Raw genomic sequence first — 16854 nt, forward strand, 5'->3', positions numbered from 1 at the left:
AAAGGACACCCATCATTATCAAGTAGTGTGTGAAACAAGTGAACATAAAAGATCTCCCACAGAAGACTGCCTTTAAGTCCAACGTGGGCCCTTAAAGAACTTGAAACAAATCCACAAACTCTCAGTTAGTGCCCAAAGGAACTTGCAACATACTCTAGTATAGCTTTCAACAAACCTTGTGTAGCCTTCAACACCCTCAATACACAAACCAGAGCCTTGCAAAACCATTAACAGAGTTGGGAGGCTGTGCAGGGATCATTTGACCTAGCATAGCCTCCAAACACCTCTAAGCACAGCTCCCCTACATTTACAAAGGCCACAAGCAGTATCTCGTGCCCCCCCCCAAAAGAACTTTTAATGTAATCTGTCATAGCTTGCACAAGCCCCGACATTCCCGAAAAACCTTAGATGGGCCCCAGCAGGTACCAAAAGACCCCAGCACAGCCTCCAACAGGTTGGGCAACAAGGCCCCAGACACTTGAAAATCCCACAGCAGACCCTATGTAAGGCATAACGACTCTTACACAGCATTGTAATGATCCTTGCTGTCCCCAACAGACCATTGCATAGTAGCCAGCAAATCCTTGCATAACACCAGCAAACTTCCACTCAACCCCAAACTCATGCAAACATTCATCCAACTTCTATAAAGCTCACAACAGATCATACAAAGCCAACAACCAACCCTATACAGTCAGTATAGATAAATAATGCATAAAAGAAAGTGTGCAAGCTAGATATGAAAAACTAACTGCTCTTAATTGGAGTCCCAAACGTTAAGAGACAACTCCTTCCCAGATTGACAGTCGAAGTTGAATAAGTTGGAGAACGCGGTCCAGTTATACTTGTGTCTACGATTATATGACATTTGGTGTATAGCTCCGAGAATGTACATATGTCTTGTCACAAGTGTTTTAAATGTTGATAAAGATATATATAAAAAAGTGATCAATATAAACAATAAATTAAAAAAGAAAAAAAAAGTTGAAGAACGCGGGTCTGAGTTCCACTCTTAAAAGCTAGGCATCCTCCAGAGAGGCCTAGGACAGTACTGGTCTTGGAGCCGACATTCTCTCTCACTCGATGACTACTTGGTTATGGAGCTTAAGAAGACCCATACGCAGCTCTCTAGATTAGGCTGCGTAAATCACACCAAAATAAGCAAATAATATAAAGTTAATAACTGAAATAACCATTAACAAGAAGGTTTTCAACCACTCCCATCAATTTTGTTCAGAGACGACACATTTCAGTAAAAAAATATGTAACTAAAAAAACAAAATTGCAGAAATAAATGATACTGAACTGAAGAAATTAAAGTGCGGATATGGGTTAGCAATGAGCTTAAAAGCAGGCCTCTGATTAGTGTTAGCTTAAAGGTTAGCATAGGGTCAACGTGAGTGTCAAGGTTGGATTTGGGGTCAGAAGGAAATTAGACTCTGAATCAAAGTCAGTAACCAGGTTGGAGTACCCGGTATATTTTCTGGTGCAAGAGATCCATGTTACAAGTCTCTTGACCAGCATGGTGTCTTGCTCTACACTTAAGTGACAGGCTTTTTGGGGTGCTGTGAAAGACCAAAAGCTGTAGTGCTTTTATTGTGGGTGACTATCATGCCCATGACATGAACATGAAGCCACTAACGGTTGATGGTTGTGGAATTACAGTAGTGGGGGGGAACATGCTTTTACCTGATTCACAGTGGAAAGATTGCCTGTTGGATAGCCATGGTAAAATCCAAGCAGTATTTTATGGCTGGACCCCTCAATTTTACTCAGTGTTTCTGGCCTGTGCTTGAGTATTCTGGGCACATGTGAGGTGGTGTTCCATACTGGGGATCAAGCCTCCGCGTATGTAGCCCCTAAAGTTCTACCATGGTTTTTATGGTCTATTGCAACCAGAGTTACCTATCTCTTCAAGTCCCCCTGCGTTATTATTGCAATTCCCACATCCCATTGAATATCTATAAGAAGCCTAGTACTGTGCCAGGCTTTGAATCATCATCCAGAGAAAAGACTTTATGTTGCCAAGTGACAGAAACTCAACTTATCAAGCTGCGACTTGGCCGGAGTGTAACACTTAGATAAAGACTTTGGCCTGGAAACTCAGCTGGGACATATGCCCCACAGAAAGGTCACACCCCCTTCACTAACTCCTGTGCTTTCAGCAGAGACCGGAACGGTCTACCTGCAATCCCTTCAAAGTCGCAATGTTACCTCCAAATGGTTGCCATGGAGCGAAGTCTAACTAAAAGAATTATAAGCTGAGTTGCGATTTACTCCCACCAAAGACTCTGGACTTGACTGGAGAGTTGGAAAGGTAAACTGTTCTTTGGACCGGACAGGAGACTGCTCTACCCTCAAAGCCAGATTTTACCTTTTCATTCAAGAAGCACTGTACACCAGTGTATAAGGCAAGGGCCTGAAACATTCTCAGTGGCTGTCTCTCTTTCAAGAGGTAAGGGGCAGAATCATTCTGCTGATATTAATCTCTGCTGCTGAAGGAACCATGAGGAAAACTGCCTGGTGTGGAGAGAATATTCTTGTTCACCCCTAAACAGAGTTCGAAGGAAACATTAACAGAGCAGATCAAGCAGGTCGAAACAGAAAAACTCAGGAACTGCCAACTATTTCTTATCTAACCTGTGCACTCCATGCATGCAGCCCCAGATGCCAGCTTACTTCATCTGGTCTGTGTCCAATAATCATGGGACCTAAATACCTAAATTCTGCATTGATGCCTCAATTTCTTCAAGCAGCTGGTGACTGCATTGGCCCACATGTACCCTCCTTTGTGCAATGAATCTTTAAGTAACGGATGACAATGTCAGACCTGGGTTTCAACCATTGTATAATGAATCCATTCATTTAATCAACAGCCAGAGAGGCTCACCTCATCGCGCAGCCACTCACTTATCCATCGACAATCAGACTGTTCCACTGGACGACTTATATCCCTGCAATATCTGCCCCTGTGTGGCCCTGACTAAAACCACCACTACCTGTAACCCAGAGTGACTGGGTACCCACTGCCTGGCAAGTTAGTACCATGCACTCTCTCTGCCAACCCTTGCAAACACAGACAAAGAATTATAGGTATCGAACTAAGAATCTTTTCTCTAACCCTACTCGGCTATAATATGGGAAATAGTCTCCTCTTGCAAACCTTACTCTGTGTTAAAGCCTACCATTAATGCCATATAACTTATTAAATATACTAGGTGAATCTGCTTCATAACAAGTCAATTTTCCATTAAAATAATAATAATAAAAACAGTACTGCTGGGACGGTCTATTTATTGTGAATGATGCATACAGAATCAGGACAAGACATGACATGGGTGTGGTATTAAGTGAACTTGCAGAGAATTCAATCTTGTAGCTTGTCCTGTCGAGTGGTTAAAGCATGCAGTTAACCCTCTCTAGATGAACTGAAGTCGAAATACAGTGGTAGGTAAGTGATGGAGGTGCGCAGTGATGAGGGAATGCTGAATAAATGGGGATGGGGTAAGAGGGGGATGAGTTGGGCGGGGCTGGGATGGGAAGGTAAAGAAACTGACGTTAGTTGTATTTCATCCCAGAGAAGTGCAGTCAGAGCTGCTATACCGCGCATACAGTAAATATCCTGGATGTATGCATTTTGAAGACAGAGAAAATGAGGCAAGGTAAAAAAGAGAAAATGAAACAAAGAGGGTGATGAGGGGAGAACACGGGAGTATATGACTTAGGGAGGGAATGACGAAGGGGGAACAGAGAAGGAAGGGAGCGGTGAAAAGTGTACAAAAGAAGAAAAAGATTAGGCCATAAAAGAGGGCAGTTTAAAGAACTGGACGTGAGGGTGCATGCAGTTAGAAGAGGGATGGAAGAGTGCAGAAGGGAAGATGGCAAATTATAAGATGAAGGGGAGTGTGAACTACAGGCAAAAGGGAGAAACGTGTCAAAGACGAGTTCAACAAACAAACGGATTAAAGGTAAGGGGGGGGGGGGGTGTCAAAGAAGAGATATAAAGGGAGGAGATGCGAATAAAGAATATCGGAAGAAGCCAGAAAGATTCCGCGAGGGATAGGTACGAGTGAGAAATTAGAGGGTGTGTAGTGTCCAGGGTACAGCAGAAGCCAGTAGAGAAAAGTATAAAGTTATAAAGAGGAAGGGGCGTAAAAAGACAGTGGATGGGATTAAAATAGTTAACAGGGTCGAACGCAAGAAAATCCAAGAAATGGTGCATAAGTACAGTAGAAGGAAGCAGAGAAGAAAGCTGAAGAGAAAGTTATTATGCAAAGAAGGAAGCGAGCTGGGAGGGGTAGCAAGATGTTACAGAAAGAAGAGGGCAGAGACCAAGAAAGAGAGGAGGGTGCAGAACAGAGAAAGGTGCAGAAAAGAGGAGAGAGGAGCATAAGAGAGGAACGCAGAGGAGAGAAGGAAAAAGCGGATGCAGGAAATATGGGAAGACAACACAAAGCCAACACCCCCAATAATAGTCATGTAATTTAAATCGAAACTGTATATTAAAGGAAAATTAAAAAATGAAATGTTAAAGATTAATTATTCTAAATTTACCGATTACATACGTAAGCCATTGTAGTAAAATATATTTAACTAAAATAATTAAAGTAGCTACACTAAAAATAATGAACACCTGATTAATATTTACATTAAAATATTTCTGCTTTAAACAGAAATCTAAAATGAAACAAAGACGATCACTTGCACGAAAGACACATTAAACAATGACGTTAAAAGGGCAGCGCGGAGGTGTACGCTAGGGAGGCCGAGGCATGGTAGAATGATGCGCCCAAGGTCCAGCCCTCATCTCTCCGGACATACCAAGATGGCAGTCCTGACCCCGTGACGTAATCGGATGGCGCCGGAAGCGCTATTCGAGCAACGGAAACCAGTGGGATAAAAATCTGAAAATATTAGTCAATAAAGATATTAAAAAACGTTTTTACAGAAAACCAATCAAGTGTATCACCATCCGCTTAATAAACATGGGTGGTGCGTCTAGTTACACACCCCAAAATAAATAATGAGACGACACAGCTCTTCTAACCGCCAGAAAGCAAAAGCGTCGAGGTTTAAGTTTTTCACCGTCAATGCATTTAATTGTACTGCTAAGTCGCTGACCTGTGTCCCAGCAAGGGGTCGGTCTTGTAGGAAGCGCAGACGTCCTCGTTGCTTCTAGCGCCCCGAAGCGGCTGGACGCAGCGCTGCATCACCGAGAAGTCACCAGTTGGTAGCACTATCATCATCGACTGCGTGATAAGAGCCACGCCCCCTGGTCCCGTTAGAGGAGGGGAATCCCCCCCCCCCCCCACCCCTCCCTACACGTTGGAGGGACGGATACCGGAGCAGAGCGGGGGGGCCAGCACAATAATGGTAGGTGAGAAAAGGGGCACCACCGGTCACGTGAGGCTGGCAGAAGAATGAATAAAGGGGGAGGGATGAGTGGCATACGTGCCAACATCTGACAACACCTAGTAGGGGAATTTAGATAAATATTAGCTTAAAAAGCAGGAGTCTTCACTCAAAAAAGAGTGTAACGGAGAAAATGGGAAGGGGCGGTGGTCTGGAACACGAGGTTGCAAGGAGGAGTAAGGGAAGGAGGGAAAAGGAGGAGGGTGGAATAAAGGAGCACACGCCAACGCTCGCGCATTAGGCAAGAGACTATCGACTTTATTATGATAGAATGGCTTTATTCTAGCTGTCGCCTGTTTAAACTTCCCCCCACTTCGGTGCAAGTAAAGGGATATTAAGTGTTTTGTGCCGAAATCTCCCTCTTATCAATCTCCAAATGTGAGCACATTAGGGAACGGTGGTGGTGGGTGAAGGGATGTAAGGAGTGGTGAAGGATTTCTTCCTGGTGAAAGGAGGGAGGAGTTGAGTGGGTTGAAGTAATGAAGCGGATAGCTGGAAAAGGAAGAGTAAAGTAATACTGAAAAGGGTAGTAGTGTATAGGGAAGGGTCAAATAGGTGGGAAGATAAGTCTGTGGGGAAAATAGAAAGGTTGGAAATCGAAGAGGAGAGGAAAATGGGATGCAGAGTGTCAGGCGTGGGTAAGGGGGGAGGAGAAGAAGAGGGAAGTGTTCAAGGAAAGGGTAGGCTGAGGAGAGAGAGGCGGGTTAGGAAGTGGATGGGGGAGCAGGAGGAGTGAGTGGAAACGATTCAAACAGCATACACCATATTTGCAAATGCTAACAGGGCAGCAAGAGCACAGCTGTCTTAACATACCTCTCCCACCCCTGGCCAAGAAGAGGAGACACTAAATACCCAAACTCTCTTTGAGCAAGGTGGGGACCAACAAAATGCCCATCTCCTCTCAGGCCGGCTAGGGTGGACGTCCTACACCCTCCCTGCTTCGGAATGGTTGGAGTGTGAAGGGTCTTTACCAAATACCCAACCCACCTCTTTTCCAGAGTAAACAAAGAAGTAGGAGAGGTTAAAAAATCCTGTATTGTGCGATAGCTGCCAAACTTTGAGACTACAGTAACAAGCATTGGCAAAGCCAATAGGTCTTAGCCATTTGGCACACCTGCATTGTTGCTGTTCAGCATGGCTAAAAGTTAGTAGCAGAGAGGAGAGTGGTGTGGAGTGACATAAAGAAGAGTGTCATGGAGTACAGTATTATGGAGTGGCGTAGAGAGTCGAAGTTAAGTAGGATGGAGAGGTGTAGAGTGTCATAAAGTGGAAGGGCGCAGAGTGGGCTGTTGGAGTTTACGGTCACAGTGTAGATGAGTATCGTAGAGTGTCAGAGTGGAGTAGTGTTGTAGAGTGAAGTGGCACTGAGCGGAGTAGTCTGTCGTGGAGTGGCATAGAGTAGTGCAGTAGAGTGGAGTGGAGCAGTGCATCATAGAATAGAAATAACAGAACGGCTGCACAGTTGGGTCAATGTGCAGTTGACATGTACCAAACTATGAACCAAAACACAGTATCGAATCAGTGCTTCAAAGGAAAGAAGGCGACCACCACGCCCTTGTGATATGTGGCTTATGTTTTCTGCTTGTAGCCCTGAGGAAGTCAGTGGTGATTAATAACCACAACAAAACACGTGTTGGCTAATTCCATCTGTGCATCTGCCAAGAATGAATAAAAACAAGGAGTTTAATACTACCTATTGCAGAAAACTACTGTATTGAACTTCTCATTTGATTTATCGGTGCTCAGGATTTTTTTTTAGTTTTTAACTTTTTGTGTCCTAGAACAGGGTGGAGTAAAGTGGCATAGAGGGAGTTGTGTAGAGCACTGTGGAGTAGCGTAGAATGGAGTAGAGTAGAGTGTCTGAGTGGAGCAGAGTTTAATGGAGTAGAGCAGTACAGAGTGGAGTGTCGGAGAGGCATTTTGTAGAGTGGAATAGAGTGGCCTAGAGTCACGTGGAGTAAAGTACAGTGGTGCAGAGTAGATTGGGGTAGAGTGCTTCGGTTTTTAATAGAGTGGTGCGCAACCTAAATTGCAGTAGCGTAGGGTACAATGGCGCAGAGTGGAGTGGCATAGAGTAGATTGTTTCAGAGTGGAGTAGGGTAGATTGGAGTGGCGTAGAGTGGAGTGGCATAGAATGGAATGGTGCAGAGTGGAATGGACTGGAGTGGTGAAGAGTGCAGTGGTGCATAGTAGAGTGCATAGAGTAGAATGGCAAAGAGGCACAGAGTAGAGTGCCATAGACTTAAATTGTGCAGAGTGCAGTGTAGTGTGTCGTAGAGTGCACTGAGGTGGAGTGTAGTGGCTGAGACTAGAGTGGTGCAGAGTAAGGTGGCACATCGAACAGTGGCACAGAGTAATATGGAGTGGTGTAGAGTAGTCGTGAAGAGTGCAGTGGTGCATAGTAGAGTGCATAGAGTAGAACAGCAAAGAGGCACAGAGTAGAGTGGCAGAGTTCATTTGCGGAGAGTGCAGTGTTGTAGAGTAGAGTGTCGTAGAGTGCACTGAGGTGGAGTAGAGTAGTGCAGACTAGAGTGGTGCAGAGTAAAGTGGCACAGAGTAATATGGAGTGGTGTAGAGTAGAGGTTATAGAGTATAGTGGCGTACAGTATATTGGTTTTGAGTAAAGTGGTGTAGAGTGCATTGGCATAGATTAGAGTGGCGCAAGGTAAATTGCAGTGGCATAGAGTGGAGTGGCTTAAAGTGTAGAAGCGCAGAGTGAAATAGAGTAGCATAGAGTATGGTGGATTCAATTACATTGTTTCAGAGTAGAGAAGTGGCGTACAGTGTAGTGGCATAGTTAATTAGTGGTCAGTGTCGTAGGGTGCAGGGGCATATAGTGTATTGAGGTAAAGTGCAGTAGAGTGGTGTAGAGCAGAGTAGAGTGGCATAAAGTGCAGTGATGTAGAGTACAATGGTGTAGAGTGTAGTGGCGTAGACTGTTGTATAGTGGCATAAAGTGCAGTGGTCAGAGTAGACTGGAGTGGGGTAGACTGCATGTTTATTTTAGTAACGTGGTGTAGAGTGCACTAGTAAAGAATGCAGTGGTTAGAGTGCAGTTGCGCAGTGTATTGTGGTACAGAGTAGAGCAGAGTGAGGTGGTGCAGCGTGGAGTGGCGCAAAATAGATTGTTTTAGAGTAAAGTGGCATAGACTGGAGTGGTGCACGGTAGAGTACAGTGGCATAGAGTGAAGTGGTGCAGAGGAATAGAGTTGAGTGGCATAGAGTGTAGTGTAACGGAGGTCAGTGGCGTAGACTGTGGTGGTGTAGAGGGCAGTGATGCATACTGCAATAGAGCACAGTTGTGTAGAGTGGGGTTGAGTACATTGGCATAGAGTAGAGTGATGTAGAGTAGTGGCGTAGAGTGTAATAGTGCAGAGTAGAGTGCAGTGATGGAGTGGAGTGGCGTAGTGTGAAGTGGTGTGGAGTGGAGTGGTGCAGAGCACAGTGGGATAAAGTGGAGTATGCATGGTGTGGCTGCGCACTGCCATTACAGATGACACATCTTACATCGAAATGACCATTACATTGGAGCACATACAGTTTTACTGATAAAAGTATAAAGCACACCATCAATAATATGGAAATGGCATCACCTAGTGTATTGATGTTTTGATCCTATTTAAATATTTGTTTCCACCAAACCTTAGAATTACAAAAAAATAAACTTACTTTTTAGGTCTCGCCTGACACAGCGCATGCGCTGGTCTGGCGAGTTAGTGAGGGCATAAAAAAAATGCTACCGCCGGCCATAGCTTACAGTGCATATGCGCGGGCGCGCGCCGCGCTTGATCGCTATCACTTTCACGGCCGCTTTGATGTTCTCTGTGAGCCAATGCTTATTTCTACACTTGTTAATCTGCCCTTTCCTACTCTTTTTCCTGACCTCTTCAACACAATACCATCATTCCACTTCTTAACCCCTCTTTTGAATATTTCCAATCTAGCACCCTTCTTCAATTTCTTTCTGATTGGATTAAGTTTTCTTCCTCTCGACTCCTACTCTCGTCAGTTTGGATTCTGTCTGATGCATTCCAGCCAAACTGTCCTTTAAATTCACTAAATGTCGCACTTCTTGCCTTTTCAAGACTTATTCGTCTCAAATGCATGCTTTTGATACAGTTGACAGTTTGATGTCTTCTCTCAATCGTTTCTTCTTCCTACATTTATAGTCCTGACCTCATTTGACTGGCATCGTCCCTTGTCCACTGCACCCAATGCAGACTCCTGCTTTGATATTAGCCCCAAAGTCTATTCTTCTTTACTGTGGCGATCCCACCCAAAGCTGTTTTTATGCACACTACCCCTCTAGTTCCTCTTGTATATTTAATAAAAAATATTTATAAATATTTCTTTATACCTCCAGCTTCCCGTCTGTTTCTTATCTCTTGAGTACATACCACAAGATGTCTCCGTCTCTTCTAGCTACCTTAATTTCAGTAAACCGATACTGTTTTCCGTGCTCCATACTGTTTTCCGTGCTCCTTCTTCATGCATGCCTATCCCCATCGATCAGTGTTTTGCCAAACATCCTGCTCCTCTTCTGTGTACCAACTCATGTGATCTTGGTCTCCTCATTATTTTTATACAAGTCTCTTGCCCGGATCCATTGCTACCTATTATAAAACAGCATGAAAATGTGCTCTTTATAACCTGCCAATCCACTTATCTTCACTAGGTTTTTTACTGGCATTACCGCACACCTTGACTTTTGAGCTTCTCTTTTGATCTTTGTATCCGCCTTAGCCGAAATGTATCGCTTCAATGTGCTTTTTCAAACTTCCTCTTCCAGAAACTTCAAAAATAAGCATTGGCATAGCCAATAGGTCTCGCCTTTGGGACCTATTAAGTGTTTAGCCATGCAGCACTTAATGTTGTTGCACGAAGAATATTGTGCTGGATAACTAAACACTTATAAGGTCGCAAAGGCGAGACCTATTGGCTATGCCAATGCTTGTTTACTTTCCTACTTCGGATATATTCAGAAACATGAGCACAGTTCAATTTAGTTGTGTGCTAAAAAAAAGCCTTTAATTTCCCAGCATTTGTCAAATAAATTCTCTCACTTTGAAGTCAGATAAAGAAAAGTAAGCACCAACCTCCCTCAGAAGGCAGAACGTGACATTTAACCTCTGTCTTTGAATGCATAGCAAATGTGACAAATTAAAAACAAAATGTAATGACCTATTTACAGAAAACAAGCACTCAGGATACAGTAAATAAAGTTTGGGCAACAGAAAGGACAAACTCAACTCTGGCAGCCTAAAATAAAGCCAGCAAATAGAAAGTCAGGAAATGTGTTAAAAAGCAAATGGTAAGCAATGGGCAGAATACATTGACAGAGAATCTTTCAGAATGCCCCCAAGATGCTGTTAGCAAACCAGGCAGATGCGCTGTCTGGTAGGCTTCGACCTAAAAATTGTAGTAACTGGCTGACATATTTGAACCTCTCTCTGCACTCGCGAACACAGGCAGATATTCGTAAACAATGTTTCTTTTGCTGGGGTCATATAACAGCTGCCCTGGAACACAGTTTACAGCTGCAAAGAGGGAAATGGTCAGGTATCTGCTCCTATTTTATTTTTCATCCTAAAAAAGAAAGAACGCAAAGTTGATGAAGGAGGCCTGTGAAATGGACAGCTAACACGTGCCCATTCACATGTGCAAGCATCCCACTGGGTCAGTGTACCTATCATTCTTTTATCTAGGATAAGCTTTACACATAACAGCAGAACACTATGTAATTCCGCATCTACCGTGAGTAACATGGGAAGAAGTAATAAATGCTTCCCTATCCTTGGAAAAAGGTAGGAGGTACAAAATACACTCCCACTCTTGTGAAAGGCAGATGGGAGGTGCTTTATTCCCTCTGCATCCTTGGGCAAGGTAGGGGACATCAAATACTAAAAGCCCTTCAGCAATACAGATGGGTACATTCAAATGGCCGGAATGAGTTTTCAACCCCCCAAAAAAAAAAAAAGAAATACGCAGAAAAATTAAATTTAAGGGGAAGGTGAGGATGATGGGATGTCGATATTTACAGTACTACCATAACTTTCACCATTGACATGCACTTTTTAAAACATCACACATTATTTCACACAGATCTAATACCTGATATCACTTATTAAATCAATAATCAGTTCACTTGGATGGAATCACACATTCTTAAATGCCAAAACGAGGAAATCCCACTTAGTATTCAAAGTATAATCAACACTAGCATATAAACAATGTTTAAAAACGTAGGGCAAGAAGTCAGGGATACTGCGAGAAACCTACAAATACTCCTTAAAGTCAAACACTGTCAGGAAATACCAATACATATTGGTATCAAGAACCAATAACACAATTACACTTTAAGCTCAGTTCTCATCAGTTTAGTTACAGGATCATACAAAATCTTTCAACACTCCTCATCTCATTTCCAAAGTAACACTGGATGGCATGGGTGGGAGTTAAGGTAGTATGTTTTGAATTTCATATCTTTTTAGGTTCAGTGTTGAAGCCAATGTTGACAATTCCATTAGACTTAACTTCATCATTTTTCCTTAACTCTAGCTGTGTGTGTGTTTATAGTTACGCTTATTGTGCCAGCTAAGAAGTCATACAATGCTGTTTACAAATAAATGTAAAAAATAAATACAGAAATATTACATAAGGTCGAATGAAGAAGCTATTAGACGCTATTACGAATAAAACTTAAAAAAAAGAACAGTGGTCATTCAGTAAAATGATAACCATAGTAATACTAATTATTCATATTAAATACTATGATTCACATTTTCAAAGCAGTTCTGGTAAGTCTCAATGCTGATGTAATATAGGCAATGTTAGAAATGGGGGTCTCTAGTTGGCAGAGGTAGGTACGTTTGTCCAAGTAGGGACCATTCTTCCTAGACAGGGTAAGGGAGTTACACTCCTAAAATAACCCCTGCTCACCCTCTTGGTAGCTTTGCACGAGCAGCCAGGCTTATCTCAGAGACAGTGTGTAAAGCATTTGCACATAACCAACAGTAATACAGTGAAAATACTACAAAAAGACAGCACACCAGTTTTGAAAAATATCCAATATTTTTATATATCCAAAACAGGACCAAAACGGTATTAATCCAACATACAGTACTTGAAAATATATCCTTTGCAAGATATCCTTAAATTTGCAAACATACCTCAAAAACACAGTTTGTACGACTTGGTAGCTCCGTCCGAGGCTACCTCAATGCTGAAAACAACAGAGTCTAACAGTTCCAGCAGACTGCGTCGGTACAGGCCAGCGAAAGCGTGGACAGTAGCTTTCTCGTTGCGGCTGGCATGTTGGTGTGAGCCGGTCGTGGCAACCATTGCAGTTGCGTTGCGAAATGGAAGCGGCGCAGGGTGCTGTGAGACCAAGGCTTACGGTGCAGGGTGAGGTGCAAGTGACACAGCTGGTTAGGAGGAGCGGTCGTCGGTCGGCTCCGACTGCTGTGGAGAGGACGAGGTGGTGCGTCGTGAAACTTACGAGCGGTGCCCCCAGCCACGTTATGGTCATGGGTGTCGAAGTCAGCAGCAGCGACTGCTTCCGTGAGACAGGAATGGCGAAGCGAGGTGGTGTGGTGCCCACAGGTCACGATCCAAGCTGCGGCTCAGTGGCGGTCGTCGTCGAGACCGGTGCGAGATGCTGACGGTGCGGTCAGGACACAGAGCCAGCGACGGTGTCGGTTGCATTTCCCTTCTCTGTAGCAACTGAAACAGTGGTTCCAGAAGCGGTACCCAGAGGTTGGTGAAGGCTTTGCAGTCCCTGAGACTTCAGAACAGGAGGAAAGCTCTAATTCAAGCACTTGGAGATACTCAGCACAAGTAAAAGAAAGTTCAGTCTAGTCCTTTCACTGCCCAAGGCAGAAGCAGCAACTGCAGGCCAACCCAACAAAGCAACAACACAGCAATGGGGCAGTACCCCTCCTGGCAGCTCTTTGTCTAGGCAGGTTCCTTGATTCCAGTGAGTTATAAAGTGTTGGGGTCTGGACCCCAATATTTATACTCAAAATTCCTTTGTTCTCTCAGACAGAGATGTCTGTGCTTAGTCCGAACCAGTTCCGTCCTCTCTGGCCCAGGTCCTGGCAGGAGGTGGAAACAGCATTGTTCAAGATTGACCAGGCCCATTCAGGTGCAAGGAAATCTCCTCCCACTACTCTAAATGCAGCCCAGGTCTATTTAGCCCAGCCCGGACTCATCCAGGAAAGGCAGGACACACCTCGACCTCCCCAGTGGCTGTCTGAAGCGAATGTACATCTCCAGCCCCTGTCACTCCAAACCAGACAGTCCATCCACAAACCCAGCAGAGGCACACAGGATGGCTAAGCAAGAAAATACCTACTTTCTGAAAGTGGTATTTTCAAACACATAACAGAAAAATCACCTTTACTAAAAGATGCCTTTTTACATTCTGAGTCCAGGTATACTAAGCTCCATTACCCTATCTTGTCCCAATGGGCAGTTATGCTTATAAGATGTTATAAGTAAAATTCCCATTCTTTCCTATGGGATAGATAGCCCTGCAGTGGTGAAAAACGAAATACACTGCAATTCACCACCAGGACATGTTACACACGCCAGTAGATGTCCTACCTTTAACATACACAGCACCTTGCCCACAGGGGTACCTTGTGCCTACCTTAGGGGTACAAAGTGTTTCAATATCCGGTCTATTTTTGTAACTGTGATTTATGGTTGGATGTATGTGCGTACATGAAGAGTGTTTGTAAATTGGTGTACCAAAAGGGAATTATGCTTTTTGACTTTTAGCCTACCTTAGGGGTGACATTTATTTATTTATAAAGTTTTGTATAGCGCGAACGTGACCCTAGTGGGTATCGAAGCGCTTTACATGACAGGAAGTAGTGTAACATTTGGCCTGAAAAACAGGAAACGCATGCGTGAGAACCAAACAAATCATAAAGTAAAATAGGATAAAACCGATTGGTCTTGAATAAAGATAGTAATAGGAGGGTCAATCCCCATTAGAGTTTGCTGGCTATACATTTTCAATGTGGCCAATATATTGTCTTAAGGTAAAAACTGTCAGTAGAAAAGATTTGGCTTCTTTTTTGAAGGAGGAGGTAGAGGAGATTAGACGAACATCCGGTGGTAGAGCGTTCCATGTCTTGGGTGCAATAACCAAGAACGATCTGGCACCCGTTTTCTTTTTGTGAGTTCGTTGAGTTTTCAGAAGTAAAGTGACCGCACTTCGTGAGGATCTGCTGCCCCCTGATTTTTTATAGCTTTTGAGCCAGGTAACTGGGGGTATAAAGATGTAACGCCTTATGCGTCATGCAGGCAATTTTCAGCTGAATTCTTGGTTCGTTCGCTAGCCAGTTTAATGATTTTAGATCCAGTGAGATGTGTGTGTTTCTTTTCGTTCCTACGACAAGTCTGGCTGCCGTGTTGAGGGATTCTCGTAGAGGGGCCAATTTGTATCGAGGTAAGCCACATAGTGTGGCACTACCTAATCCAGTCTGGGTAATACTAGGACTTGGACCGCTTGTTTAAGGTCTTCTTGTGGTAGAAAGGGTTTAAGTTTCCGCAAAATGCTCAATGATAGTTTGCTCCTTTGCTGGCTGTGCCGATGTGATCCCGAGGTGTTTGTCTAATGTAATACCTAAGGATCTAGCGGAGTCTATGATGTGGGTAGAGCATTTTGAGGGCTGTAAGATGTTTCAACCCAAGATCAATCATGGGGCTGTAGTTCGGTGGAGAAATTCGGTTTTGGCAGCGTTGAGTGTAGGATGGTTAACCGTGAGCCAGAGGTGTGTGTTTTGCAAGATGGAATTGAGGGATATAATGTCCTCTGGGGAGGTGATTTTGAGATACAGCCGAGTGTCATCAGCGTACATATGGTATTGGATACTAGAAGATTTCAGGAGGTAAGACAGTGGTTCCAGGAATAGGTTAAATAGAATGGTTGAAAGAGCAGATTCTTGAGGAACGCCAAGCGTGATCACATGGGACTCAGACAGAGATTGATTAATTTGGACTCTTAGGGCTCTGTTTTGGAGGGATGACATATGTAAGAAAAGGGGAGGTTAGGGCCTGGCAAGTGGGTGCACTTGTCAGGTCGACATGGCAGATACAAACTGCATGCAGACCCTGCAGTGGCAGGTCGGAGATACATTTTCAGGTCTACTCATGTGGATGGCACACTCATTGCTGCAAGCCCACTAGTTGCATTTCATTTACAGGCCCTGGCACACTCAGTGCACTTAAGTAGGGTCTTACCAGTATATCAAATATGACAATCATGGAAACACCAATCCAAAATAACAGTGTACAACAGGAGCACTTGCACTTTAACACTGTGAGAAAGTGCGCAGACACTAAACCAGCAAAAACAGAGTAAAAAAACGGGAGGTCAGAAAGCAAAAAGGCGGGAAACACGCCAAGTCTAACAGGCAATAACCAAAAGAAAATTATTAGGTGTATCACTCCTGAGGAACAGCGCCATTGCTTCTTTGGTGGTCATTACACCATACTTGCTGAACAAGGGGATCAGAGTACGTATAGAAGGGCAGACATCTTGGCGTAAAAGAGAAAGAAAATAATTTTTCCAAGGCCTCCTCATTTATAGTTATATAGAATAGTGTCCTGGTAGACCATTTTTACAATGTATTTGAGGGGCAGGATTCTCAATCTTATTTTTATGACCGTGAACAGTCTTATTTCTGGCGTTTTACTATATAAGAAGGGTTCAAATCCTATGCTGGTATTTAATATCAGGTTAGGAGAACCCACTCTGGTGCTAATAGTCTCGCTTTTAAAAAACAAAACAATCTTTTTTATTGAGCAGATGACCAGATACAGTGCAACATAAATCATAAAAGCCATATGCTCATACCATAGATCTCACATATAGCCGAAAGCATGCTTTGTCGAGTCCAACCAGCACATTTCTTTGTGGCCTGAGTTACCATACACAATATTCTACATACACCAAACATTAACAGCAGCTTTCATTTGAAATACCAAGGTGCTAGCGGACGAAAGGACAGATATTCATGGGATGCTGGAAAGCTAAAGTGGAACTGCAAATTCCCAGTAAAAAGTGCCCGAGAAGAACATGTGCAAGAGATAATAAATATCAACCTTCTTCATGGATAACAGTGCAAGACCAGCACAAATTCAAATTGAGGAATTTCAAATCAACCTCCTTCACAGAATTCGTTGCTAAAGTGCATAGACGATAACACATGAAGGGCTAAAGCCACAAAATATATTGTGCACTATAAATATTAAAGTGCTAGATAGATAGTTAATCATTCTGGTAGGTCGCCTCATGTTGCAGAATACCCCCCACTGTCCCTAAAGACACTAACAGCCCTGGAACCCCCGTCCCACCAGCTAGGGTGTTGCTATATGTTGGGGTATATCCTCCAGTGGTGCCCATACAGCAAGCTGCTCATCCTTCTAGCG

The 16854-nt window shown here is 43.6% G+C and overlaps 1 protein-coding gene across 3 annotated transcripts in view; it reads right to left on the bottom strand.

Moving 5' to 3' along the window:
* The window catches only part of TCF20 (transcription factor 20), a 226685-nt gene that overhangs the window by 113982 nt on the left and 95849 nt on the right, over nucleotides 1–16854 (bottom strand). The window contains exon 1 of one of the 3 annotated variants that reach the window (XM_085601145.1): nucleotides 5122–5248. The exons of the other annotated variants lie outside the window; for them this stretch is intronic. The gene's annotated coding sequence lies outside the window, so the exon portion shown is untranslated. Of the gene's footprint in view, nucleotides 1–5121; nucleotides 5249–16854 lie in introns of those variants that run through there. 3 annotated transcript variants of the gene reach the window in all.

Source organism: Triturus cristatus, chromosome 4_2 (genome assembly GCF_964204655.1).
Source record: "Triturus cristatus chromosome 4_2, aTriCri1.1, whole genome shotgun sequence".
Classification (NCBI taxonomy): domain Eukaryota; kingdom Metazoa; phylum Chordata; class Amphibia; order Caudata; family Salamandridae; genus Triturus; species Triturus cristatus.